The sequence below is a fragment of the Malus sylvestris genome, chromosome 9, assembly GCF_916048215.2.
Source record: "Malus sylvestris chromosome 9, drMalSylv7.2, whole genome shotgun sequence".
In the NCBI taxonomy this organism is placed as follows: Eukaryota; Viridiplantae; Streptophyta; class Magnoliopsida; order Rosales; family Rosaceae; genus Malus; species Malus sylvestris.
Window position 1 is genome coordinate 28,594,257 of NC_062268.1, and position 25,772 is coordinate 28,620,028.

Genomic DNA, 25,772 nt, shown 5'->3' on the forward strand with positions numbered 1-25,772 from the left:
AGCTGGGGAAATCCATTCTTCCATTCCTTTGGCAGCTGACTTGATCACTAAGAAACGGACACTGTGCCCCTTCGTGCATAGGACTTCCCCTTTGGATCGTAAACCCATTTTCCATCAAATATGTTGCACTTGTCTTCCTCATTCAATTGTGTCACATGTTCCGCGAAGTTTGCTTGTTGTAAGAACTGCATGTTTGCATCCGATTCATTGGCCGATATTGTTGATGTTATGGCTATGTTCCTAAGAGTTGATAGGTTTACACTGTCGTGGCCGTGTTTGAGAAAGAATATCGGAATGATGCAGCTTGCAACTATGCAGAGCCTCCATCCTCGACTAATGGGGGATATGTTGTCCATGGCAGGAGTTATTGAGCTCATTAGAGGTCCATGGTTTATAAAGTATAAGTAGTCTGTCTTTTCTATTTTTGAAAAACCATAAGATACAAAGATGACATGGAAAATTTAAACCTACAACAATCAAACATGAAAACAACTATTTGCAATAACAAAAAACGAGCTTGTTACGAACATAATTTGGGTAACAAGTTAGTGAGAAGAATATAGGGTAGTGTTACCCACTTTCACTTTTACTTCTCACACATCCTCAGTTTTCGGTCGTCGGACCGAATGAATTCATTAATTTAACAAGAGTGTATAGGAGGTAAAAATAAATGTGAATTTGATTATCCTTAAAATATATGTCAGGATTGGGAACTTTTAAGTTTTATTTTTGCCAATTTTTCATTCGGACGATATTTCAATATAAACTTAAATCGAAGAGAAGTATTCGTGAAAGCTAAGAAGAAGCACACTTCTCTAGCTTACGCTTTAGTCTACACCAATACAAAGTGTAATAGTTCCGCATGGTCTGGGCCTGCATCTCCAAACTGAGTCCTTCCACAAAATCGTTGGTGTAGTCCAAAAACTAAACAATCAAAATCAACGAAGAATGAATGCCAAAAGTAGAATTAGGTAAAATAAAACGCTTGATTAAACCCTGAAGAATGAATTCAAGGTGTGAGAAACCAAGCACTTGGGTTCGGTGTGAAGTTTTGCCCCTCCTTCTTTGGTTCTGAATTTATGTCCTACTTCACTGGCGTTAGAACTGTATTCTTGTTGGTCCTGGGGCGGTGTTTATATTTGTTGATGCACAAAATCAGTGAGACTTAGGAACAACACAAGTTTTTAACCTTCGCTTGGTTGCTCCAGTCACTAGTGAGGATAATATGTAAAGAGATAGAGATAAGAAAGCAAACACAAGATGTACGTGGTTCACTCTAAGTTTGGTTACGTCCACGGAGTAAAGGAGTTCTCATTAATAGTGAAAGGTTCACACAAATACATAGGTTCAAGCATAATCATCATAGTGGGTTCTAATGACTAGTTTAAGTACAATAATGACATTCGTCCTTAATTGTAGGAGAATGGTCTTTTTTTATAGTGGATGAGAGTCTCTGGCTTTTGTCCGTGGTCAATGTGGGACTCTAGAAGTTTTATTCTAACGTTGACACGTGTCATGATGTGATTGGCCTCCTAGGTTGAGGGAAACTCTTGTGCTTCAACAGGGTGCCTCATCATGAATCCCTCAGTGGGTCCTTGAAGGTATGAAGTTGACCGGTGCTTAGTAGTTATGAGATTGGTCAAGTATGGTACAAACAGTGCTCCCCTAAGTTCCCGAGTGAGGAAAGCTTCTTGGTTGGGGACTTGAAAAATCCAAGTCACTGAGTAATCACGAAACTTCTAAGTATCGAAGTATAGTAGCATATAGTGGGAGTCCCCCAAGTTTCCAAGCGAAGAGGATAGCCAAAGGAGGTGGCTTGATATTCTTGAGTCAATGAAGAAAAAAGACTTCCAAAATTCTCTCCTCTTTTTTTTTTTTTTTTTTTTCGGATGTAGCCCAACCATATATATATATATATTTTTTTTTTCTTAAGCCCAATTCCTTTTTTCTTTCTTTTTTTTTTTTTTTTGGTGAGAAAAAAAAATGTGGTTGAAACTTTTTCCTTCATGTACATAGATTGAATGGTTGAACTTTTTCTTTGGGCACATAGATTGAGTGGTTGAAGCTAGTTGTAGGACACCATAACTTAATCTTGCTTCACACTATCTTGATCAATAGTGTGTGAAGTTTTTTACATGTTGTAGTGTTGAAGCGCTTTTTCCTTTGTGCACATAGCTTAAGTCGTTGAAGTTTTGTAAGTGAAGCTTGTGGTTAGCTTAAGTCGTTGAAGTTTTGTACGTGAAGCTTTTTGGTTGAAGCTTTGTAGGTGAAACTTTTGGGTTGAAGCTTTGTAGGTGAAGCTTTGTAAGTGAAGCTTTTGGGTTGAAGCTTTGTAGGTGAAACTTTTGATTGAAGCTTTGTAGGAGAAGCTTTTGGTTGAAGCTTTGTAGGAGAAGCTTTTGGTTGAAGGTGAAGCTTTTTTGTTGACGCTTTGCAAGTGAAGCTTTTTGGTTGAGGCTTTGTAGGTGAAGCTGTTTGGTTGAGGCTTTGTAGGTGAAGCTTTTTTGTTCAAGCTTTGTGGGTGAAGCTTTTTGCTTAGGCCCATAGCCTGAATGGTTGAAGCTATTCCTAGAGCACCATAAATTGATTTTGCTTCAACCATCTTGATCAAGAGTGTGTAAAGTTTTTGACATTTGTAGTTGCCTTTTATGTGTTGAAGCTTTATTGGCCTTCTCCACGGAGATGGATTGTCTGCCCTCCCCTACCCATACCCTTCTCATACCCTCCTGTTTTGTGCGGTCACTAGGGCTGGAAAAAACTACCGAAAATCCCGAACCATACCGAAACCAAACCGAAAAAATACCGAACCAAAAATCCCGAAAATTTTAGTAACCGAACCGATCCCGAATTGTTCGGTATGGGATTCGGTATTACAATTTGAAATTTTCGGTATTCCCGATCCCGAACCGAACTTTATTAATATTATATTAGGTATATTATATATATGTGTGTGTGCATGTGTCTGTGTGCGTCTGTGTGTGTGTGTTGGCAATATTATATTAGGTATATTATAGGTATATTATATATATGTGTGTGTGTGTGTTGGCAATATTATATTAGGTATATTATAGGTATATTATATATATGTGTCTGTGTGCATGTGTCTGTGTGCGTCTGTGTGCGTGTGTGTGTGTGTGTGTATGTATATGCGTCAGTGTGTGTGTGTATATGTATATGCGTCAGCGTGTGTGTGTGTGTATATATATGTATATGTGTCGGTGTGTGTGTGTGTATATATGTATATGTGTCAGTGCGTGTGTGGTGTGGTGCTGACAAACGTTGCTTCAAGCACATGGGAAGGGATGGGTCACGCAAGGCCTTGCTTTCTGAAGACAGAGCCGTCTCTCTCTCTTCCCTATTTTCTGTCTCATCAGTCATCTCTCTACCTAATCCTTTATCCCTCTCATTTTTTCTGTCTCATCTCTCTCGTATTCTCTCTCTCTCTCTCTACAACCCAGAAACCACCTAACCTTTCCTTCCACCCAATCTAAAACCAAGCCAAACATCCCTACTCACTCTCTCTCATTTCATTTCGCCTATCATCTGCCTTCACTCAGTCTCAGACTCTCCTTCTCTTTCTCGGATTTGAAGCTTAGCAGCCACCCACCGTCTAGCAATCTGACTCCGACGAACTATCTCCACTCCGGCCACCACCACACCTCATGGCTTCATCCCCACCTCCGGATCTCTCCAGTGATTCTCTGTGTGTGTGGGATTTCGAATTGAGGTTAGGGTTTTGAATTGGGGCTTAGGGTTTCGAATTGGGGGCTCGGGTCAGGAGGAGGTCCCTCTCTTCACTCTGCTTCTTTCTCGACCATAAATCTTTCATTGATTCACTATCACTATGTCTCTGATTTCAATTTGGATTTTTAATGCAGGTTCGGATGATTTCAATATTAATCTAAGACGATTTGGATTCTGATGATGTTCGGTTTCGGGAAATTCTGAAATACCGAAAATATTTCGGGAATCCCGAAATTTCGGTTCGGGATCGGTCATGAGATTTACGTCCCGAAAATTTTCGGTTCGGGATTTGATATGCCATTTTTGGTTCGGTATCCCATACCGAACCAGCCCTAGCGGTCACGGTTAAGCCACGTCAACATTTTCTTTTTGTCTTATCATTTTTATAAAAAAATTAATATAAAATGTTGACGTGGCTTAACCGTGACCGCACAAAACAGGAGGACATGGGGAGGGCAGACAATCCATCTCCCTTATCCACATGTCATAATTAATAATTATAAATTAATTAATTTCGGAAATTAAAAATTTTTTTGACCTTTTTTTTTTTAATTTTTTTTAATTAAGGATATGAAAATGTGGGAGATACCACATATATAGATTTTGCTTCCACACTCTTGAGCAAGAGTGTGCGAGGCAAACCATATATTGTAGTAGTTGAAGGTTCGGAGGAACCATATAAATTGATTTTGCTTCACACAGTCTTGATCAAGAGTGTGCGAAGCTTTCTACGAGTTGTAGAGTTTGCATTGTTATAGAGGAGAAGTGTCTAGAGCAGATGCAAGAGGGCTGAAGAGCTTGATTTTTGTATACCATGCATTGAAGCCTTTGTTGGCTTATAATAAGACTTTGTTGGTGACTATAATCCTTGTTGAGCATAAGTGCTCCCCAGTTGGTCTCAGTTAAGCTTGCTTATCCCTTTTTTTTTTAGTTGTAAGGCTTGAGGGTTTTTGATTATTTGTTAATGCTAAGAGTTCACATGTACAAGTTGTGCCACTTCTCACTTAGTTGGTAGGAAGATTGGTGAGTTGCCGAGGCAAAAATATTTATTAATAGTACTAGTTGTACTCTTCATCGCTTGGTTAGTGATATAAAGGTGAGTTCCTTTATCACCTAGTTGGTGATAAGAGTGGCAAGTTGCTGAATGATATTAGCTTACGAATGTACCTTTCATCACTTGGTTGGTGATACGAAGGTGAGTGCATTCATCACCTGGTTGGTGAGAATAAAGGTAAGGTGCCGAGACATATTGTACCAAGTGTCGAATGACAAAAAGTATGTTGACACCCCTTCGAAGCTCAGTTGGCTTATGTATGAATGTGTTGAAATGTATAATGTTTATGTTGATTGACTTGAGTGATGCTTATGAATATTTTGCTATGCATGAAGGAATCCATGTTTTGTATATGTGATCCATGTTGGTTGTAACACTTAGTTTCATTTACTAGTACGCATGTTGAAGCTCTGAGTTAGAGTATAAAGGTAGGTCAGCGTATACCAAGTGTTCCAGTGTTAGGAATGTAAAAGACATAGGCAAAGTTGTCTGAATTCCCTCTTGATTAAATATTTGTTGAATGGCTTGTGTTACAAAATATCTCAAACGGTTGAGAGTCAAAACATTTGTAATGTGTATGCCTTCTTATAATAAGATTTCCTTCAGCACCTAGTCCCCCAACTTTGAAAGAGCGAGGCTTGACCCTATGGTCATAATAGTTGAAGATATGTTCACCCCTGTTTTTCTTGATATGAACCTTTTCCCCTCTTGTTGTAATGAGCTTGCTGAGAGGAAAAATCCTTCCTCTTACAAAGAGACAAATATGTTTGGCGATCTAGCGAGTGGCTAAGTAAGGCAAGAGAGGATGCAATGGGTGTCTAAATGGCTAAAACCTCATCACTTGGTAGAACATGACTTCCACTCCCCACTTGTTGATAGGGGTCAACCATAGAAGGGTTCCCTTGGTATGTCATTGCTTTGGCAAAGGCATGATTGTAAGCTTGCATCATCACCTTAGAGTAAGTCTTCCAAGTGTTAACATTGATCATGTACTTGAAGAAGCATTCACGCATGCCTACTGTGAAGGCCCTGAGTGCTATTTTATCATCTGCCTTAGCGCAACGAGAGTACTCGTGGCTGAAGTGACCATGATATTCACGCAATGACTTGTCCGATTTCTAACGAATGGTGTATAACTCATCAGTGGAGTGTAAGTGATTAGCGTGGAAGATGTGTTGAGCCACAAAGAGTTTTCTTAGCTCAGCGAAGGAATTCATAGTATTAGGTTGAAGACAACAATACCAATTGAGAACGTCACTAGAGAGAGTTGAGGGGAATACGAGTCATCATTCCTCATCATTAAGACTTCGCTATGCCATGGTAGATTCGAAGACGTGGATATGCTCAATTGGATTTTTTTTCCCCGTATACGATAGTAAGCCAAGCTTTTGTTTAGTTTTTCTTTGTAGAGGGGTGCAAATGATCCTTTTTGTTAGAGGGCTTGGCCTTGGCTGATTCCAGTAAGGTATTTTGGCCTGACGTTCGGCCTTCAGCTAATTTACTTCTTCGAAAAGCTGCAACATAAGGGGGTCTTGAGTGAAGTCAGACACTATTAAAACTCTTCTTCGTAAGTTTTCCTCATCATTTAGAAGTAGAGAAGTTTGGTCAAAGGCATGTGGCTTTTCCCTGGATTCACTGTACTCGTTTTTGGGATTTGTTCGTTGGAAGTCCCCTAAGTCTCCTACAGCTTCTTGCCCTCTAAGGCTTGTCGTTCTTTTCCTAGATTGGGGGTTACCCTATGTTGTGGTAAAGGATTGAGCCATTCGATGACCTTTGGGTCTTTGATCTTTAAGCTTATGTGGATGGGGTTTTCTCAATGTTGCCTCAAGAAGTCTCGATAGTCACAATAAATAGCCTTCAATCCTTCCACTCTTTCTGCACGGAGATGCCTCCCTCCACTTATCCTGCTTCGGGTCGAAGCAATTGGGTTAAGAGAGTCTCATATTGACCAACACATTGATGGGTAGTTCGCTCCTCTTTAGGAATATCCATGTTGAACACCGATGACCCTCCATGTTGGAAGGCACCTAGGTGATGGTTAACATCCACATAGGCGATGGGCTCGTGAGATTAAGTTTGCCTACCCTCGTGGAGCGTCTCGAAAAGTTTCTCATACTGTTCTTAGATGATCTCATTCTTCATTGCTATCTTGTTGTTCTGAGCCTCAAGCTCTTTGACCTTAGCCTGAAGAGCAAATTTCTTTCTTTCTTTCCTTCGCTGTCTCACACTAGGCATGAGGGGCTGTGGTTTTGCGTACTGTGGCTTCCTTCGCTTCCTATGTTGGAAAGGGATGCCTGATCAAATGAGAGTGTACAAAATATAAAAACCAGCTTGACAAAACTAAAGAGAGTAGGAATAAGTGTCGTTCCCACAAATGTCACCAAATGTTGATGCAAAAAATCAACAAGACTTTGGAACAACGTAAAGTGTTAAGTTTGTGACATTCACTTGGTTGCTCAGGTCACTAGTGAGGATAGTATATAAAGAGATAGAGATAAGGAAGCAAATACAAGATGTACGTGGTTCACCCTAAGTTTGGCTACGTCCATGGATTATAGGAGTTCTCATTTAGTAAAGGGTTTACACAAAAACATAGGTCCAAGCATAATCATCATTAATGAGTTCTAATGACTAGTTTAAGTACAAAAATGACATGTGTCCTTAATTGTAGGAGAATAGTCTTCTTTTATAGTTGAGGAGAGTCTCCGGCTTTTGTCCACAGTTGATGCAGGACTCTAAGATCATTATTCTAATGCGGACACGTGTCATGATGTGATTGGCCTCATGGATGGAGGAAAACTCTTGTGCTTCGGTAGGGGTGCCTCAACATGAATCCCTTAATGGATCCTTGAAGGTATGAAGTTGACCGATGCTTGGTAGTTTCAGGATTGGTCAAGTATGGTACAAACAATATTTGTGAGGTTTGGTTGCTCTTTTCGGTTTGCAGGTTTATTGGTGATAATTATCAGTTTTGTTTTGGTTTTTATAATGTTGTTCGTATGTGGTTTAGCATTGTTTTATATTTGAGACTTTTGAAGGTTTGTGTACGGCACAATATAGGGGGTGAACACTTGTTATTTTGCTTTGCAAGATTGTTGGTGTGGAATATTAGTCGCTTCTAATTTCAGGGTAGCTACAGCTAGTCATCCATCACCTAGATTTTTAGGATCTTCTCTATTAGCCACTTTTGTGCTTCTACTATTTGAGCCCTTATGGAGAATCTGTTTTTGGGGTGAAATCGTTTTACGTTTTTTCTTTTATGTACACTTTTGTATTGCTGCAGAGAATAACCTTTACTTATGCTCTGTTTGCATAAGTGGCGTCTTTTTTCTATATGTCGGTTCGTACGCTGTAATTTGTCTATTTGGACTTTATTTTATAAATGTTCTTTACCTTCTGACAAAAAAAAAAGTCCTCAAGAATCTAAAAACCAAAAGGGTTAAAATAATTTCAAACTCGAACTAATTACCCGAGTATAGGTTGAGCGGTGAAATCTGTAAACCGTAAAATTGCGAATTGGGAATTGGGAATTACCATTTAGCACGTTCCATTTGGCACATTTGCTGTTTTAATCCCCCTACTAAACTGCCAACTTCTTCACGGGAACTGCCAACTTCATGCTTTTTCGTTTGTAATCCATAAATATTCCATATATTTTGTGAGTCATTTGTGAGATGTGTTGATGCACAAAATCAGTGGGGACTTTGGTATAACAGAAAGTGTTAAGTTTGTGAGCTTTGCTAGATTGCTCCGGTCACTAATGTTGATAAGTATGTAAATGGATAGAGACAGAGAAGCAAACACAAGATGTACGTGGTTCACCCAGATTGGCTACGTCCACGGAGTAGAGGAGTTCTCATTAATTGTGAAGGGTTTACACAAGCACATAGGTTCAAGCTCTCCATTAGTAAGTACTAGTGAATGATTTAGTACAAATGACATTAGGAAATATTGTGGGAGAATGATCTCCTTTTATAATAGAGAGTTTCTAGCTTTGTTTTGACATTGACACGTGTCGTGTTGTGATTGGCTTCTGATGTCAACACGTGTCGTGCTATGATTGGCCTCTTGGTTGGAGGGAAACTCTTCTGGGTCTTTGACGGTATAAAGTTGACCGGCGCTCAATAGTTTCGGGATTGGTCAAGTATGGTACAAACAGTGCTCCCCTAAGTTCCCGAGTGAAGGAAGCTCCTCTGTTGGGGACTTGCAAGATCCAAGCCGCTGAGTAATCACGAAACTTTTAAGTACCGAAGTGTGGTATTGTCTTCACTTGCCTTATCTGTCTCATAGGTAGATGTGGTATCTTCTCTGGAAGTACTTTTCTTCCATCTAGGGGTGATATCTTTAACCGGTAAAGATGCATAAGGTAATGTATCAATTTGACTTGAAGCTTACTTATAGTTTCAGGCTTGGTCAAGCGCGATACAAAACCATGTAGTAGGAGTCCCCCAATTCGCCGAGCTGGGAGATTTGTCGAAAGAGGTGACAGACAAGGTAAGCAATCAGAGTTCCAAGCAATCAGTCCCAGATCAAAAAGTTTGATTTCGAGTTTTGGCTGAATGTTCTCATTCTCCTTATCTTGCAGGCAACAAGAAGGATAAAGAGAAGAAGAAGGAGAAGAGATGATATGAGATACTTTTGCTTTTGAAGAAGTAACTTTCCACAGGCTTATTCTTGAACTGGGCTGGAGGGTTTTCTGGTTTCCTTCAGAGTATAAGGCCGACTCAAGAATTTCAGGGTCAAAACAAGTCCATCAAATCTAGAGTACGTTCGACCCTGATAATATGGGATACTTTTTCTGTTGACAAAGTAGTGGATGTATCGACACATGTTCTGTTACGCTTGTCTCCACATGTTTCCTTGTATCCTTCTCACTTGCCATATCTGTTCCTCAGGCAGATGTGGTATCTTCTCTGAAAGCATAAGATGTTGAAGATGAGTACTCGAGAGCAATGCCAGGTAAGTAATCAGGCAAGAGGTTCCAGGCAGTTAGTTCATGACTGGAAGCTTGATTCCAAGTGCTGATTGATTGCTTTCTTTCTCTTTGTCTTGCAGGTAAGAACAAGGCCAAAGGAAAAGACAGGGAAAAAGCATGGTATGGGATACTCTTGCTTTTAACCCTGATGATATGAGATATTCTGGCTCTGGTGTGGCTAGTTTGCAGAGGTATTATCGGGGGAAAAATAAGCTGAGTATTTCGATAGACTCTACTGAGAGTGCCCTCTCGGATGTGAAGAAAAGTTGAGTATTTTTTTTATTTGCAGGTTTGCTTGGTTGTGGAGGATGAAGGTCGACATATATAGGAATTGTCCCAACAGTGAGTAGTAACGTTGTTCCTTTACCCTTCTCGGTCATAGCAATGTAGTGGGAGCTGTAAGATTCATGTGTTTTAACTTTGTCAGAGCACTTTGAAAAAGTGGTTTGTGGTATCTGGAAAGCTGATGTTGTGTGTGAAAATTGCAAATAAGCTTTATCCAAGGAAATCTAGTTCTCGAAGTTTGGAGAGCGGTGCCTCTTCGATTTTCGAACAAGCAATCCTGTTGGGAACTTGGTTCTCGAGATTTGGAGAACGGTGCCTCTTCGATTTTTGAGAAAGCAATCTTGTTGGGAGTTTGGCTTTCGAGATTCGGAGAGCGGTGCCTCTTCGATTTTTGAGAAAGCAATCCAGTTGGGAGTCTAGCTTTCGAGATTTAGAAAATGATGCCTCTTCGATTTTTGAGAAAGCAATCCTGTTGTGAGTCTGGATCTCGAGAGTTAGATAGCGGTGCCTTTTCGATTTTTGAGAAAGCAATCATGGTGGGAGTTTGGCTCTCAAGATTCGGGGAGCGGTGCCTCTTCGATTTTTGAGCAAGTAATCATGTTGGGAATGTTTTCTCGAATGTGAGTAAAGGTTGGGAATTTTTCCCAGTCTACCTTGCCACGGAGCAAGGAGGTTGACACACATAGGGACTTCCTAGTTATTAAGCAATGGTGCTGTTCCTTTACCCTTGTGGGTAATAGTAGGGTAGCTGGACCTTCAAAATTTATGTGTCTAAACTTTGTCAAAGATCTTTGGCAAAGTTATCTGTGGTACCCAATGAGCTGATGTTGCGTGTGGGGATTGTCGACATATTTTACTCAGGAAAATCTGCTTCTCGAAATCCAGAGAGTGGTGCCTCTTCGATTTTTGAACCAACGGCCCTATTGCCTTTCTTTTATAGGGGCACCAATTGTGTGCAAAAAGTATGTTCAAAGAGTTATTGCTTGTAGGAATTTTCCCCTTATTTTTGTACTTCAGAGATTTATTGCACCTCATTTCTCCTTCATCACTTCTAAGAATGTCTGGCCTATCCAACCGTCATTTTGACTTGAACTTTGGTGAAGAGGTAGCCATGCCTTCTCAAGGTAACATATGGCGCCTATCCTTCTTATCCCCTACTGGTCTTCTTACCGTTGGGGACTATGTGATGAAGAATGATATGACCACTACGGTGGTGGTCAGGAACCTTCTCACTCCTAAAGATAACATACTACTTTCTAAACGGTCTGATGAGTTGGCTGTTAAGGATTCTCTGGCTCTCATTGTTCAGTGTGCAATATATGTGTCTAATATGGCCCAATGCCTATTTGCTCGAACCCGTCAAGTTGAATAATTGGCGGCTAAAGTGATAAGTCTCAAATAGGAGATTAGAGGGCTCAAGCATGAGAATAAACAGTTGCACATGCTCGCACATGACTATGCTACAAACATGAAGAGGAAGCTCGACTAGCTGCAGGAATCTGATGGTCTGATTTTACTAGATCATCAAAAGTTTATGGGTTTGTTCCAAAGGCATTTACTGCCTTCGTCTTCTGAGGTTGTACCGCGTAATGAAGCTCCAAATGATCAACCTTCGGTGCCTCCTCCTTCTGAGGTTCTGCCTAGTACTAAGGCTCCGAATAATCACCCTTCGGTGCCTCCTCTTTCTGGGAATCTGTCGACTGCTGAGACTTCTCCTGAGCAACCTTTGTGAAGGCTCCCTCTTGTTTGTTTATTTTGATTCATGTATATGTACATATTTGTAACTTATCGAAGATATCAATAAACAAGCTTTGCTTCATTTCAACGTATTGTGTTAAATACACCAAGACCTTCTTCACTAAGTTCTTCGATTTTTTTTCCTTTTGTTGAAGATTTGTGAGTGAGGCATGTATGTTGAGGTAGTGCTCCCTTAATTTCCCGAGTAAGGAAAACTTCTCGGTTGGAGACTTGAAAAATCCAAGTCACTGAGTGGTCGTGAGACTTCCGAGTATCAAGATGCAGTAGCATATGGTAGAAGTCCCCCAAGTCGCCGGTTGAGGGAGTTGACGAATGAGGTGTCTTGCTAGTAGCCAGTTTTCAAAGTAACAAAACTTCACCATTTTCCTTTCTAAGTGGTAGCCCAAAACTCCTCTTTCATATATATATTTGTTATGAAAGTTGTTAGGCCCAAAGAAGAGGGGGCCTAGGCAAATTTTTTTTTATTTAATTTTCGAATTTTCGAATTTCTGAATTTTCTAATTTTTGAATTTTTGAATTTTTGAATTTTCGAAAAAAAAAAAATATATATATATATATATACACATACATATTTTAAGTTTTATAGGTGAAGCTTTGAGGTTGAAGCTTTTGTAGGTGAAGCTTTTGTGTGGGTGAAGCTTTTGTTGGTGAAGCTTTTATGGGTGAAGCTTTTGTGGTGGGTGAAGCTTTTGTGGGTGAAACTTTTGTTGGTGAAGCTTTTATAAGTGAAGCTTTTATGGGTGAAGCTTTTGTAGGTGGAGCTTTTGTGGTGGGTGAAGCTTTGGGTGAAGCTTTTGTGGGGTGAAACTTTTGTGGGTGAAGCTTTTGTGGTGGGTGAAGCTTTTGTTGGTGAAGCTTTTACGGGTGAAGCTTTTGCAGGTGAAGCTTTTGTGGTGGGTGAAGCTTTTGTTGGTGAAGCTTTTGTGGTGGGTGAAGCTTTTGTTGGTGAAGCTTTTATGGGTGAAGCTTTTGTAGGTGAAGCAATTGTGGGTAAATCTTTTGTGGGTGAAGCTTTTATGTGGAAGCTTTGTAGGTGAAGCTTTGGAGTTGAAGCTTTGTAAATGAAGCTTTCGAAGCTGGAGCTCTTGAAGTTGGAGCTCTGTAAATAAAGCTTTCGAAGCTGGAGCTACGTAAATGAAGCTTTTAAAGCTGTATAAATGAAGTTTTCGAAGCTAAAGCTCTGTAAATGAGGCTTTTGAAGCTATAGCTCTGTAAATGAAGCTTTCGAAGTTGATTGACATGAGTGATGCTTATGAATCTTTATGTTGATTGACATGAGTGATGCTCGTGGATGTTGACATGAGTGATGTTCATGAATGTTGACATCAGTGATGCTCATGAATGTTTATGTATGATTGACATGAGTGATGCTCATGTATGATGATGATTGTCATGAACAATGCTCATGTATGATTTTTTAGAGGACGGGTTGTACTTTTGATCACCTGGTTGGTGATAATAGCGGCAGGCTACCGAATAATTTTGGAGTACTGGATGTACTTTTGATCACCTAGTTGGTGATAATAGCGGCAAGCTGCCGAATAATTTTGGAGTACTGGACGTACTTTTGATCACCTGGTTAGTGATAATAGAGGGTGTTGATGCACAAAATCGGTGAGGACTTTGGTACAATAGAAAGTGTCAAGTTTGTGACCTTTGCTAGATTGCTCCGGTCACTAGTGTGGATAAATATGTAAATGGATAGGGACAAGGAAGCAAACACAAGATGTACGTGGTTCACCCAGATTGGCTACATCCACTAAGTAGAGGAGTTCTCATTAATTGTGAAGGGTTTACACAAGTACATAGGTTCAAGCTCTCCTTTAGTGAGTACTAGTGAATGATTTAGTACAAATGACATTAGGAAATATTGTGAGAGAATGATCTCTATTTATAGAAGAGAGTTTCTAGTTTAATTCGAACATTGACACGTGTCGTGTTGTGATTGGCTTCTGATGTAGACACGTGTCGCGCTATGATTGGCTTCTGATGTCGACACGTGTTGCGCTGTGATTGGCTTCCTGGATGGAGGGAAACTCTTCTGGGTCCTTAACGGTATAACGTTGATCGGTGCTCAATAGTTTCAGGATTGGTCAAGTATGGTACAAATAGTGCTCCCCTAAGTTCCCGAGTAAGGGAAGCTCCTCGGTTGGGGACTTGCAAGATCTAAGCCATTGAGTAATCACGAAACTTCTAAGTACTGAAGTGTGGTATCATTTTCACTTGCCTTATCTGTCTCATATGTAAATGTGGCATCTTCTCTGGAAGTATTTTTCTTCCATCCAGTGGTGGTATCTTTAACCGATGAAGATGCATAAGGTAATGTATCAATTTCACTTGAAGCTTACTTGTAGTTTTGGGCTTGGTCAAGTGTGATACAAACCCTATAGTAGGAGTCCCCCAAGTTGCTGAGCTAGGAGATTTGCCGAATGAGGTAAAAGACAAGGTAAGCAATCAGATTTCCAAGCAAGCAACCTGGATCGAAGGTTCGACTTCGGCTTCCGTTTGATTGTTATCCTTCTCTTTGTGTCGTAAACAACAACAAGGATAAGGAGAAGCAAATGGAGAAGAAATGATATGAGATACTTTTGCTTTTGAAAAAGATACTTTCCACAGGCTTATTCTTGAACTGGGCTGAAGGGTTTTCTGGTTTCCTCCAGAGTATAAGGCAAACTCAAGAATTTGAGGGTAAAAACAAGTCCATCAAATCTAGAGTACGTTCGACCCTGATGATATGGGATACTTTTACTGTTGATAAAGTAGTGGATGTATCGGCACGTGTTCTGTTATGCTTGTCTCCACATGCTTCCATGTATCCTTCTCACTTGCCCTATCTGTTCCTCAGGCAGATGTGGTATCTTCTCTGAAAGCATAAGATGTTGAAGATAAGTACTCGAGAGCAATGCCAAGTAAGTAATCAGGCAAAGGGTTCCAGGCAATCAATTCTTGACTGGAAGCTTGATTCCAAGTGCTAACCGATTGCTCTCTTTCTCCTTGTCTTGTAGGTAAGAACAAGGCCAAAGGAAAAGACATGGAAACAACATGATATGGGATACTCTTGTTTTTAACCCTGATGATATGAGATACTCTTGCTCTGGTGTGGCTTATTTGCAGAGGTATTATCGAGAGGAAAAGAAGCTGAGTATTTCGAGAAACTCTGCTAAGAGTGCCCTCTCAAATTGAAGAAAAGTTGAGCATGTTTTTTTTTATTTGCAGGTCTGCCTTGCTGTGGAGGAAGAAGGTTGACATATATAGGAGTCTCCCTAACAACAAGTAGTAGTGCTATTCTTTTACCCTTCTTGGTCATAGCAATGTAGTGAGAGCTGCAAGCTTCACGTGTTTTAACTTTGTCAGAGCACTTTGAAAAAATGGTCTTTGGTATCTGGAAAGCTGATGTTGCGTGTGAAGATTGCAGACAAGCTTTATCCAAGAAAATCTGGCTGTCGAAGTTCGGAGAGCGGTGCCTCTTCGATTTTTGAACAAGCAATCTTATCGGAGATCTAGCTCTTAAGATTCAGAGAATGGTGCCTCTTCGATTTTTGAGAAAGCAATCCTGTTGGGAGTCTGGCTCTCGAGATTCGGAGGGCGGTGCCTCTTCGATTTTTGAGCACGTAATCCTGTTGGGAGTCTGGCTCTCGAGATTCGGAGAGCGATGATGCCTCTTCAATTTTTGAGAAAGCAATCTTGTTGGGAGTCTGACTCTTGAGATTCAGAAAGCAGTGTCTCTTCAATTTTTGAGAAAGTAATCCTGTTGGGAGTCTGGCTCTCGAGATTCGGAGGGCGATGCCTTTTCGATTTTTGAGCACGTAATCCTGTTGGGAGTCTGGTTTTCGAGATTCGGAGAGCGGTGCCTCTTCGATTTTTGAGCAAGCAGTCTTGTTGGGAGTGTTTTCTCGAATGTGAGTAAAGGTTGGGCATTTTTGCCAGTCTGCCTTGCCACGGAGTACGGAGGTTGACACACATTAGGACTTTCTAGTTATCAAGCAGTGGTGCTGTTCCTTTACCCTTGTGGGTAATAGTAGAGCAGCTGGACCTTCAAAATTTACGTGTCTAACCTTTGTCAGAGATTTTTGGCAAAGTTATCTGTGGTACCCGAGGAGCTGATGTTGCATGTGGAAAGTGGTGCCTCTTCGATTTTTGACCCAACGACCCTGTTGCCCTTTCTTTTATAAGGGCACCAATTCTGTGCAAGAAGTACATTAAGAGAGTTATTGCTTGTAGGAATTTTCCCCTTACTTCAGAGATTTATTGCACCTCATTTCTCCTTCATCATTTCTGAGAATGTCTGACCCATCCGACCGTCGTTTTGACTTGAACTTTAGTGAAGAGGCAGCCATGCCTTCTCAAGACAACATATAGCGCCCATCCTTCTTATCCCCTACTGGTCATCTTACCGTTGGGGACTCTATGATGAAGAATGATATGACCGCTGCGGTGGTGGTCAGGAACCTTCTCACTCCTAAAGATAACAGACTACTTTCTAAATGGTCTGATGAGTTGGCTATTAAGGATTCTCTGGCTCTGAATGTTCAGTGTGCAGGTTTTGTGTCTAATATGGACCAAAGCTTATTTGCTCGAACCCGCCAAGTTGAATCATTGGCGGGTGAAGTGATAAGTCTCAAACAAGAGATCAGAGGGCTTAAGCATGAGAATAAACAGTTGCACAGGCTCGCACATGACAATGCTACAAACATGAAGACGAAGCTCGACCAGCTGCAGGAATCTGATGGTCAGATTTTACTTGATCATCAGAGGTTTGTGGGTTTGTTCCAAACGCATTTATTGCCTTCGTCTTCTGGGGCTGTACCGCGTAATGAAGCTCCAAATGATCAACCTTCGGTGTGTCTTCCTTCTGAGGTTCTGCCTAGTACTGAGGCTTCGAATAATCACTTCTCCTGAGCAACCTTTGTGAAAGCTCCCTCTTGTTTGTTTATTTTGATTCATGTATATGTACATATTTGTAACTTATCAGAGATATCAATAAACAAGTTTTGCTTCATTTCAACGTATTGTATTAAATACACCAAGGCATTCTTCACTAAATTCTTTGAATTTTTCCTTTTGTTGAAGCTTTGTGCGTGAAGCATGTAGGTTGAGGTATTGCTACCTTAATTTCCCGAGTGAGGAAAACTTCTCTTTTAGAGACTTGAAAAATCCAAGTCACTAAGTGGTCGTGAGACTTCCGAGTATCAATGTGCAGTAGCATATGGTAGGAGTCCCCCAAGTCTCTAGTCGAGGGAGTTGACGAATGAGGCATTTCCTTTCAGAGTGGTAGCCCAAAACTCCTTCATATATATTTGTTATGAAAGTTGTTAGGCCCAAAGAAGATGAGGCCTAGGCAATTTTTTTTTTCGAAATTTTTTTTTTCTTTCGAATTTTCGAATTTTCAAATTTTTTAATTTTTGAATTTCCGGAAAAAAAAATATATATATATATATATATATTTTAAAGCTTTGTAGGTGAAGCTTTGAGGTTGAAGCTTTGTAGGTGAAGCTTTGAGGTTGAAGTTTTGTTGGGTACCATGAATTGATTTTGCTTTACACTATCTTGATCAAGATAGTGTGAAGCTTTTGTAGGTGAAGCTTTTGTGTTGAAGCTTTGTAGGTGAAGCTTTTGTGTTGAAGCTTTGTAGGTGAAGCTTTTTTGGGTGAAGCTTTTGTTGGTGAAACTTTTATGGGTGAAGCTTTTGTTGGTGAAACTTTTATGGGTGAAGCTTTTATGGTGAGGGAAGCTTTGGTGGGTGAAGCTTTTATGGGTGAAGCTTTTGTGGTGGGGAAGTTTTTGTGGGTGAAGTTTTTGTGGTGGGGAAGCTTTTGTGGGTGAAGTTTTTGTTGGTGAAGCTTTTATGGGTGAAGCTTTTGTAGGTGAAGCTTTTCTGGTGGGTGAAGCTTTTGTGGGTGAAATTTTTGTTGGTGAAGCTTTTATGGGTGAAGCTTTTGTAGGTGAAGCTATTGTGGGTGAAGTTTTTGTAGGTGATGCTTTGGAGTTGAAGCTTTGTAGGTGAAGCTTTGGAGTTGAAGCTTTTGTTGGGTACAATGAATTGATTTTGCTTCACACTATCTTGATCAAGATAGTGTGAAGCTTTTGAGAATTTGTAGTTGTCCTCCATTGATGAAGCTTTTGTTGGTGAAGCTTTGGAGTTGAAGCTTTTGTTGGGTACCATGAATTGATTTTGCTTCACACTATCTTGATCAAGATAGTGTGAAGCTTTTGAGAATTTGTAGTTGTCCTCCATTGATGAAGCTTTTGTTGGTGAAGCTTTGTTGGGTACCACGAATTGATTTTGCTTCACACTATCTTGATCAAGATAGTGTGAAGCTTTTGAGAATTTTTAGTTGTCCTCCATTGATGAAGCTTTGTTGAATTTCCTTTTTCTTTTTTTCTCCTTTTTTTTTTTTTTTGGAAACTAGAAATTTGAAAATATGGGAGAGACAACATATACAAATTTTGCTTCCACACTGTTGAGCAAGAAATTGTGATGCAAGTCACACCTTGTAGTAGTCAAAGGTTTGGATGAACCATATAAATTGAATTTGCTTCAAACAGTCTTGAATTTGCTTCGAAGGTTTAAGAAATGTAGTTGCCCTCCATTGATGAAGCTTTTGTTGGCACCATAAATTGGTTTTGCTTCACACTGTCTTGATCAAGAGTGTGTGAAGCTTTTGGGAATTGTGGTTAAACTCCTTTGATGAAGCTTTTGTTGGCACCATAAATTGGTTTTGCTTCACACTATCTTGATTAAAAGTGTGTGAAGCTTTTGAGAATTGTGGTTGCCCTCCATTGATGAAGCTCTTGTTAGCACCATAAATTGGTTTTGCTTCACACTGTCTTGATTAAGAGTGTATGAAGCTTTTGAGAATTGTGGTTGAACTCCTTTAATGAAGCTCTTGTTGGCACCATAAATTGGTCTTGCTTCACACTGTCTTGATCAAGAGTATGTGAAGCTTTTGAGAATTGTGGTTGCCCTCCATTGATGAAGCTTTTGTTGGCACCATAAATTGGTTTTGTTTCACATTGTCTTGATCAAGAGTGTGTGAAGCTTTTGAGAATTGTGGTTGAACTCTTTGATGAAGCTCTTGTTGACACCATAAATTGGTTTTGCTTCATACTGTCTTGATCAAGGTGTGTGAAGCTTTTGAGAATTGTGGTTGAGCTCCTTTGATGAAGCTCTTGTTGGCACCATAAATTGGTTTTGCTTCACACTGTCTTGATCAATAGTATGTGAAGCTTTTGAGAATTATGGTTGCCCTCCATTGATGAAGCTCTTGTTGGCACCATAAATTGGTTTTGCTTCACATTGTCTTGATCAAGAGTGTGTGAAGCTTTTGAGAATTGTGGTGTTTGCATTATTACAGAGGGAAAATGTCTGAAGCAGATGCAAGAGGGCTGAATAGCTTGATCTTTGTATGCCATGCACTGAAGTTGTTGTTGGCTTGTAATAAGACTTTGTTGGTGACTATAACTCTTGTTGGGCATAAGTGCTCCCCTAGTTGAGTTGTCAAGCTTAAGGGTTTTTGATTATTTGTGAATGCTAGAAGTTCACATGTACAAGTTATACTACTCGTCTTCTGGTAGGTGGAATGAATGGTGAGTTGCTTTCATCACTTGGTTGGTGGTACGAAGATAAGTTCCTTTTTTACCTGGTTTGTGGCATGAGTGGCAAGTTGCCAAAGGATATTAGAGTACGAGTTGTACATTTCATCACCTGGTTGGTGGCATGAAGGAGAGTACGGGTTGTACATTTTATCACCTGGTTGGTGGCACGAAGATGAGTTCCTTCTTCACCTGGTTGGTGGCATGATTGGCAAGTTGCCAAATGATATTAGAGTACGGGTTGTACATTTCATCACCTGGTTGGTAAAGGAGAGTATGGGTTGTACATTTCATCACCTGGTTAGTGGCATGAAGATAAGTTTCTTCTTCACATTTCATCACCTGGTTGGTGAGAATAAAGGCAAGGTGTCAAGGCACATTGTAGCAAGTGTCGAAGATACAAAGTATGTTGAACCCTTTCGAAGCACAGTTGGCTTATGTATGGATGTGTTGGAATGTATGATGTTTATGTATGAATGTGTTGGAATGTATAATGTTTATGTATGAATGATATGAATGATGCTTATGAATGTTTTGCTATGCATGAAGGGATCCATGCTTTTGATATGTGAACCATGTTAGTTGTAACAGTTAGTATCACATACTTTGTGTTAAAGTATGCATGTTGAAGCTCTGAGTTGGAGTATAAGGGTAAGTCAGCGTAGACCAAGTGTTCCAGTGCTAGGAACGCAAAAGACTCAGAAGAAGTTGTCTGAATTCCCTCTTCTTTAAATATTTGCTGAATGACTTGTGTGGCAAAAGATCTCAAGCGGTTAAGAGTCAAAACATTTGTAATGTCTATGCCTTCTTATAATAGCATTTCCTTCAGTACCTAGTCCTCCACTTTGAAAGAGTGAGGCTTGGCCCCATAGTCATAATAGTCGACGGTACGTTCACCCCTGGTTGTCTTGATACGAACTTTTATCCCTCTTGTTGTAATGGGCTTGCTGAGAGTAAAAATCCTTCATCTTACCAAGAGACAGATACGTTTGGTGACTTAGCGAGTAGCTAAATGAGGCAGGAGATGATGCAATGGGTGTCTGAATGGCCAAGATCTCCTTACTTGGTAGAACTTGACTTCCACTTCCCATTTGTTGATAGGGGTTAACTATATGAGGGTTCCCTTGGTATGTTCTTGCTTCGGCAGAGGCGTGGTTGTAAGCCTGTGCCATCACCTCAGAGTAAGTCTTCCAAGTGTTGGCATTGATCATGTACTTGAAGAAACAATCACGTAGGCCTGCCGTGAAGGCCTTGATGGCGGTCTTGTCATCTACCTCAGCGCAACAAGAATACTCATGGCTGAAGCGACCGGCATACTCTCGTAGTGACTAGTCCGGCTTCTGGCGAATAGTGTACAAGTCATCTGTAGAATGCAAGCGATCGGTCTGGAAGATGTGTTGAGAAAAAAACCGTTTCCTTAGTTCCTCAAATGGGTCTGCTGTCTCAGGTGGAAGACGGTAATACCAGTTTAGAGCTCCGCTAGAGAGGGTGGAAGGGAAGAGAAGACATCACTCTTCATCGGTGTGCATCCAATATGCCATGGTGGACTCAAAGAGGTTACGGTGTTCAATTGGGTCCTCCTTTCCAGTATATAGTTGTAAACCAAGCTTTTGTTTTGTCTTCGCTTGAAGGGGGTGTCGAGGATCCTCCTTGTGAGGGCCAGGCCTGGGTTGGTTCCAATCAGGTATCTCGGCCTGACGTTCGGCCTTCAACTTGTTTACTTCTTCAAGGAGCTGTAGGACAAGGGGTTTCTGAGTTGAGCCATGTACCACTGGAATTTTCTTTCGTAGGTCTCCATCGCCTCTTGGAAGTAGGAAAGTTTGAGTAAGGGCGTGTGGTTTTTTCTTAGACTCGTCGTACTGACTTCTAGGGTGAGTCTGTCGGAATACCTCAGAGTCCCATGTACCTTTAGAGCAAGTCAACCGGAGTGGACTTTGCCTAGCACTCAGTCCAAATAGCAGCCCAGCACCCTATCCATGTCTTCCAGCCCGCGCAACAGCCTGGTACCCAGCCCATGCTGGTCTCTGGGCCAGCACAAAACAGGCTGACCAAGAAGCTGGGCCATTTGCTGGCGCGTGGCCATGTGGCTGATCCTGGGCTCTTGGATTTAAATATTTTTCAAATCCAACAGTCCAGATTAATTAACTACATTAAAATTAATTAAAAAATATAAAAAAATACATAATTTTTAAAAATACAGTAAAATTTTAAAAAAAGTTATTTTTTTTATAAATACCTAACCCTCATCTTCCACCTTACACCACATTTATTTAGTGTGTTTTTTTTAAGTTTATTTGAAATTTTATCCGAAATTGGTTAAAAATCTTATCCGAAATAAACTTAAAAAAAAACACACCAAATAAATGCGCTGGGTGCCAACACATTTTTTCAGGGGTGAAGATGCCTTGGCCTATTACTGTTCACTTGAGTTGATAAATGCGCTGGGTGCTGGCGCAAAGTCCTTATGGGTAGACTTGCTCTTATGTTCCTTCCCTAGATTGGCAGCGGGCCTGGGTCGTGGGAGGGGACCGAGTCTTTCAGATACCATTGGGCCATTGATCTTTGAGCATATGTGGAGGGGATTCTCTCGACGTTGCTTTAGGAAGTCTCGGCAGTCACGATAAACAGCTTTCGATCCTTCCAACCCTTCTGCAAGGAGGTGTCTTCCTCCACTTCTTCTACTTCGAGTCGAAGCATTTGGGTTGAGAGAAGTCTCATGTTGATCCATGTTTTGATGATTAGCTCGCTCCTTATCAGGAATACCCATGTCAAAAGGAGGTGACCCTCCGTGTTGGGGGGTACCCAGATGATGGTTGATGTCCACAGGGGCAACGAGCTCGAGTGTTTGAGTACGCCTAGTTTCATGGAGCGTCTCAAAAAGTTTCTCATACTGCTCCTGGAAGACCTCATTCTTCATTGTTATCTTGTTGTTCTGAGCTTCTAGCTCATCGACTTTAGCTTGAAGAGCAACCCTTTTTCCTTCATTTTTTCGTTGCTTCGTACTAGGTGCAAGAGGGGTGTCATTCTGAATGTTGTGGCTTCCTTCGCTCCCCATGTTGGAGAGGGATGCCTGGTAAAAAAAAGAGTGTACAAATGGTGGAAACCAGCTTGGCAAAGCTGAAAATAGTGGGAATAAGTGTCGTTCCCACAGACGGTGCCAAATGTTGATGCACAAAATCGGTGAGGACTTTGGTATAATAGAAAGTGTCAAGTTTGTGACCTTTGCTAGATTGCTCCGGTCACTAGTATGGATAAATATGTAAATGGATAGGGACAGGGAAGCAAACACAAGATGTACGTGGTTCACCCAGATTGGCTACGTCCACGGAGTAGAGGAGTTCTCATTAATTGTGAAGGTTTTACACAAGTACATAGGTTTAAGCTCTCCTTTAGTGAGTACTAGTGAATGATTTAGTACAAATGACATTAGGAAACATTGTGAGAGAATGATCTCTATTTATACAAGAGAGTTTCTAATTTCATTCGGACATTGACACGTGTCGTGTTGTGATTGGCTTCTGATGTCGACACGTGTCGCGCTATGATTGGCTTCTGATGTCGACACGTGTCATGCTGTGATTGGCCTCCTGGTTGGAGGGAAACTCTTATGGGTCCTTGACGGTATAATGTTGACCGATGCTCAGTAGTTTCAGGATTGGTCAAGTATGGTACAAACAGAGGGTGAACCTTAAGTGGAAGGATGGAGGTTGGAGTTTGAAGCCATAAGGCCTGGCTCTTTTGGGCATATGGGCCTTCGCCCTCAACATAACATTCCAGCCCATTATTTTGGGCTTGCCGACATTTTGCCCTTTTTTTTTTTTTGCTTGCTACATTCTTTCTTTATTTATGATTACCCTCTGGTGGGGTTATACCGATGTTTCCAAAAGATACAAAAAAAAATCACATCATTCAAAAAAGCTGCTGGGACTTGGCAACAGTGAGATTTCTCCCTTCACATCAACCTCAGCGGTCCAGTTGTTGGAGGAAACCCGTCTCCACGTGAAGGCAGGTTCGGTCAGCAGGCATGGTCTCTCACACTTTTTCCTTTCTCTTTATTTTTCTTTTTTTTTTGGCAGATGGCAGACAACGCCAAAGGGGAATAATAATGGAATTGTTGTAAGATAGCTTATCTTCTGCCTAGTTTTCCACTAGTGGGATAATGGGCGTATGTTATTCCCTGAAGAAATTCCATCCACTGCACCTGCTGTAAAAGGGCAATATTCCTTTCTCTAAAGTAATAGCTGCTTGGACAGCTTTTATTGACGGAGAGACTTTTGGACGATCCTGTTGATGCTCTCCTATTCCCCTTCCATCCCAACGCCACCAATCACTACCCCCTCCCACACGGACCACCACCTCTTCAAGCACAGCAGCAACATCTCCTTTCATGATGTCATAGAGATCGGCAAGGTTATGAGGAACTGATCCATGGCCGAAGGAGCTCGCGGGAACGGTGAAGTAGATTCTTAGAATCTGCATCTCAGTGTGCTTCACGGTCACCGGCAAGGACCCCAAGGATTTGTCAAAAGAGATCGTCATGGTGACGTCGAGATCCCTCTCGATCGACAAGGGTGTAAATTCAACGAATTTTGCACCTAAAAGAAATTTCATGGGAGACGCTTATATTCAACAATCTGACAGCCCAAAAGGGATTTATTCTTCAATCTTCCCAAATTTGGTTGTCCCCTATTTGTTGAAGGAGCAATTAAATAGAAGGGTGAGGCTTTTGGGTTTGATTTGTGGATTTAAAGTGTGAAGGAGATACAATTGATATTGCTACTGTTGTGTTTAGGGAAATGAGAGAGAGAGAGAGAGAGAGGAGGAGGAAGATGGGACAAAGGTCGGAAGGATGAGCACACGACCGGCAAGTGAGATACTACGAACTCCGTTCTCGATACTTCAGTTCGAAAATTGGCTCCCAATTATTCTTGCTTTTGCAGCTGGGGCTTTGATGATGGCGGGAGTAATTGTGGAACTACTACTTGATAATGAACTGCCAGGTGGACCGTTGCAGGTAAAGCTTTTCTATAGGCAAATCTGATCAACGGTTTCCATAAACCCACGTTTCTTCGAGATGCTGCTACTGCCACTACTTATCTTGAATTTGAACACTCCAAAGACATAATGATGATCATAATGGCGTTGTACTAGGGAACCCTAAGGTGAGCTCAGTGTCTTTAAACTCCATGCTTTCACTTGCTGACATCAGCTTTCCGGTCGGCCGGCTAGTACTGTGTGAACTTATGCAGGTTCAGGCAACTTGGCCCGAGTTGAGGTGAGTTTATGAAAATGTTGATAACCAGAAGAAATGCTAATAGTGGTGCCATTAGTGAATTATTGGATTTCTTGAAAATGTTTAGAGTTTGATTGATTTTATGGGTGAAGAGTTGGTGGTGTCGTGGAAGCAGGAAGAAGAAACTAGAGAGAGACTACAAGACAAAGAGAGGAGAAAGATTTGGTTTCTCGGTTTTTGCAGATCCACGGTGGATATTGTGGTGAAGTTTCACGGTGGTGAGATGAAAAAATGAAAGAGAACCGACATAGCTTTTTGTGTCGATTCACAAACGGTGCCAAATGTTGATGCACAAAACCGAATGGGTCTTGGAACAACGTAAATCCAACCGTGAATTTGCAAGAAAGTAAAGAACACAAAGATGTATCGTGGTTCACCCCAATGTTTGGGCTACGTCCACACTGATGTTGATATTGTTTCACTCTGAATGGTGAATATACAAGAAGGCTAGAGGCAGTGTGCTCTCTAGCCTATTTTTTGTGTTTGCCCTCTCTGAGATGTTTTCTCTCTTCCCATGGCCTAAACCTTGCCTTTCCTTAATGAGGAGAGTGAGGAGTCCTTTTATAGAATAAGGGCTTCTCACTTATTACATATTTGCCCCTTCATTTATTACATAATTACATTTGAGTCCCCCTAGTATTTATACGAGGTCTAAATATGGTACAAACAGTAGTCCCCCCCAAGTCTTCAGTCAAGAGAGTCTTTTGGCTGGAGACTTGAAATTCAGTCCATGTGTAGGCTGAACTAACTAGATGTCGTCTAGAACTGATACTCGATATAAGGCGGTGCTCAATGTGAAATGATGCTCACATAGAAGTAGCACATGTTGCGAGGCTGCTCGGCTTGTGGCTTATGTTACCTTGGTTGGCTCGGCTTGTGGCGTTGAAGGTGAGGGAGTCCCTTTTATAGAATAAGGGTTGTATTTGTGATATTTTTTTTACCAATTTACCCCTAAAATTATTTATAAGTAATCAATATTATCCCTTAATTTTAGGATTAGTATTTGTGATAAGTTTTACCTATTTGAGCTTTAAAGAATAAAATTCCCTTAATGATAGGATAATTGTTGG

The 25,772-nt window shown here is 40.9% G+C and overlaps 1 long non-coding RNA gene across 1 annotated transcript; it reads left to right on the forward strand.

The window, feature by feature from the left end:
• The first annotated feature begins 3,379 nt into the window (after nt 1-3,379).
• On the forward strand, nt 3,380-3,925 carry LOC126581928 (uncharacterized). Its single transcript, XR_007609205.1, has 2 exons — nt 3,380-3,784; nt 3,879-3,925. It is a non-coding gene; the product is annotated as an uncharacterized LOC126581928 (long non-coding RNA).
• The last annotated feature ends 21,847 nt before the right edge of the window (nt 3,926-25,772 follow it).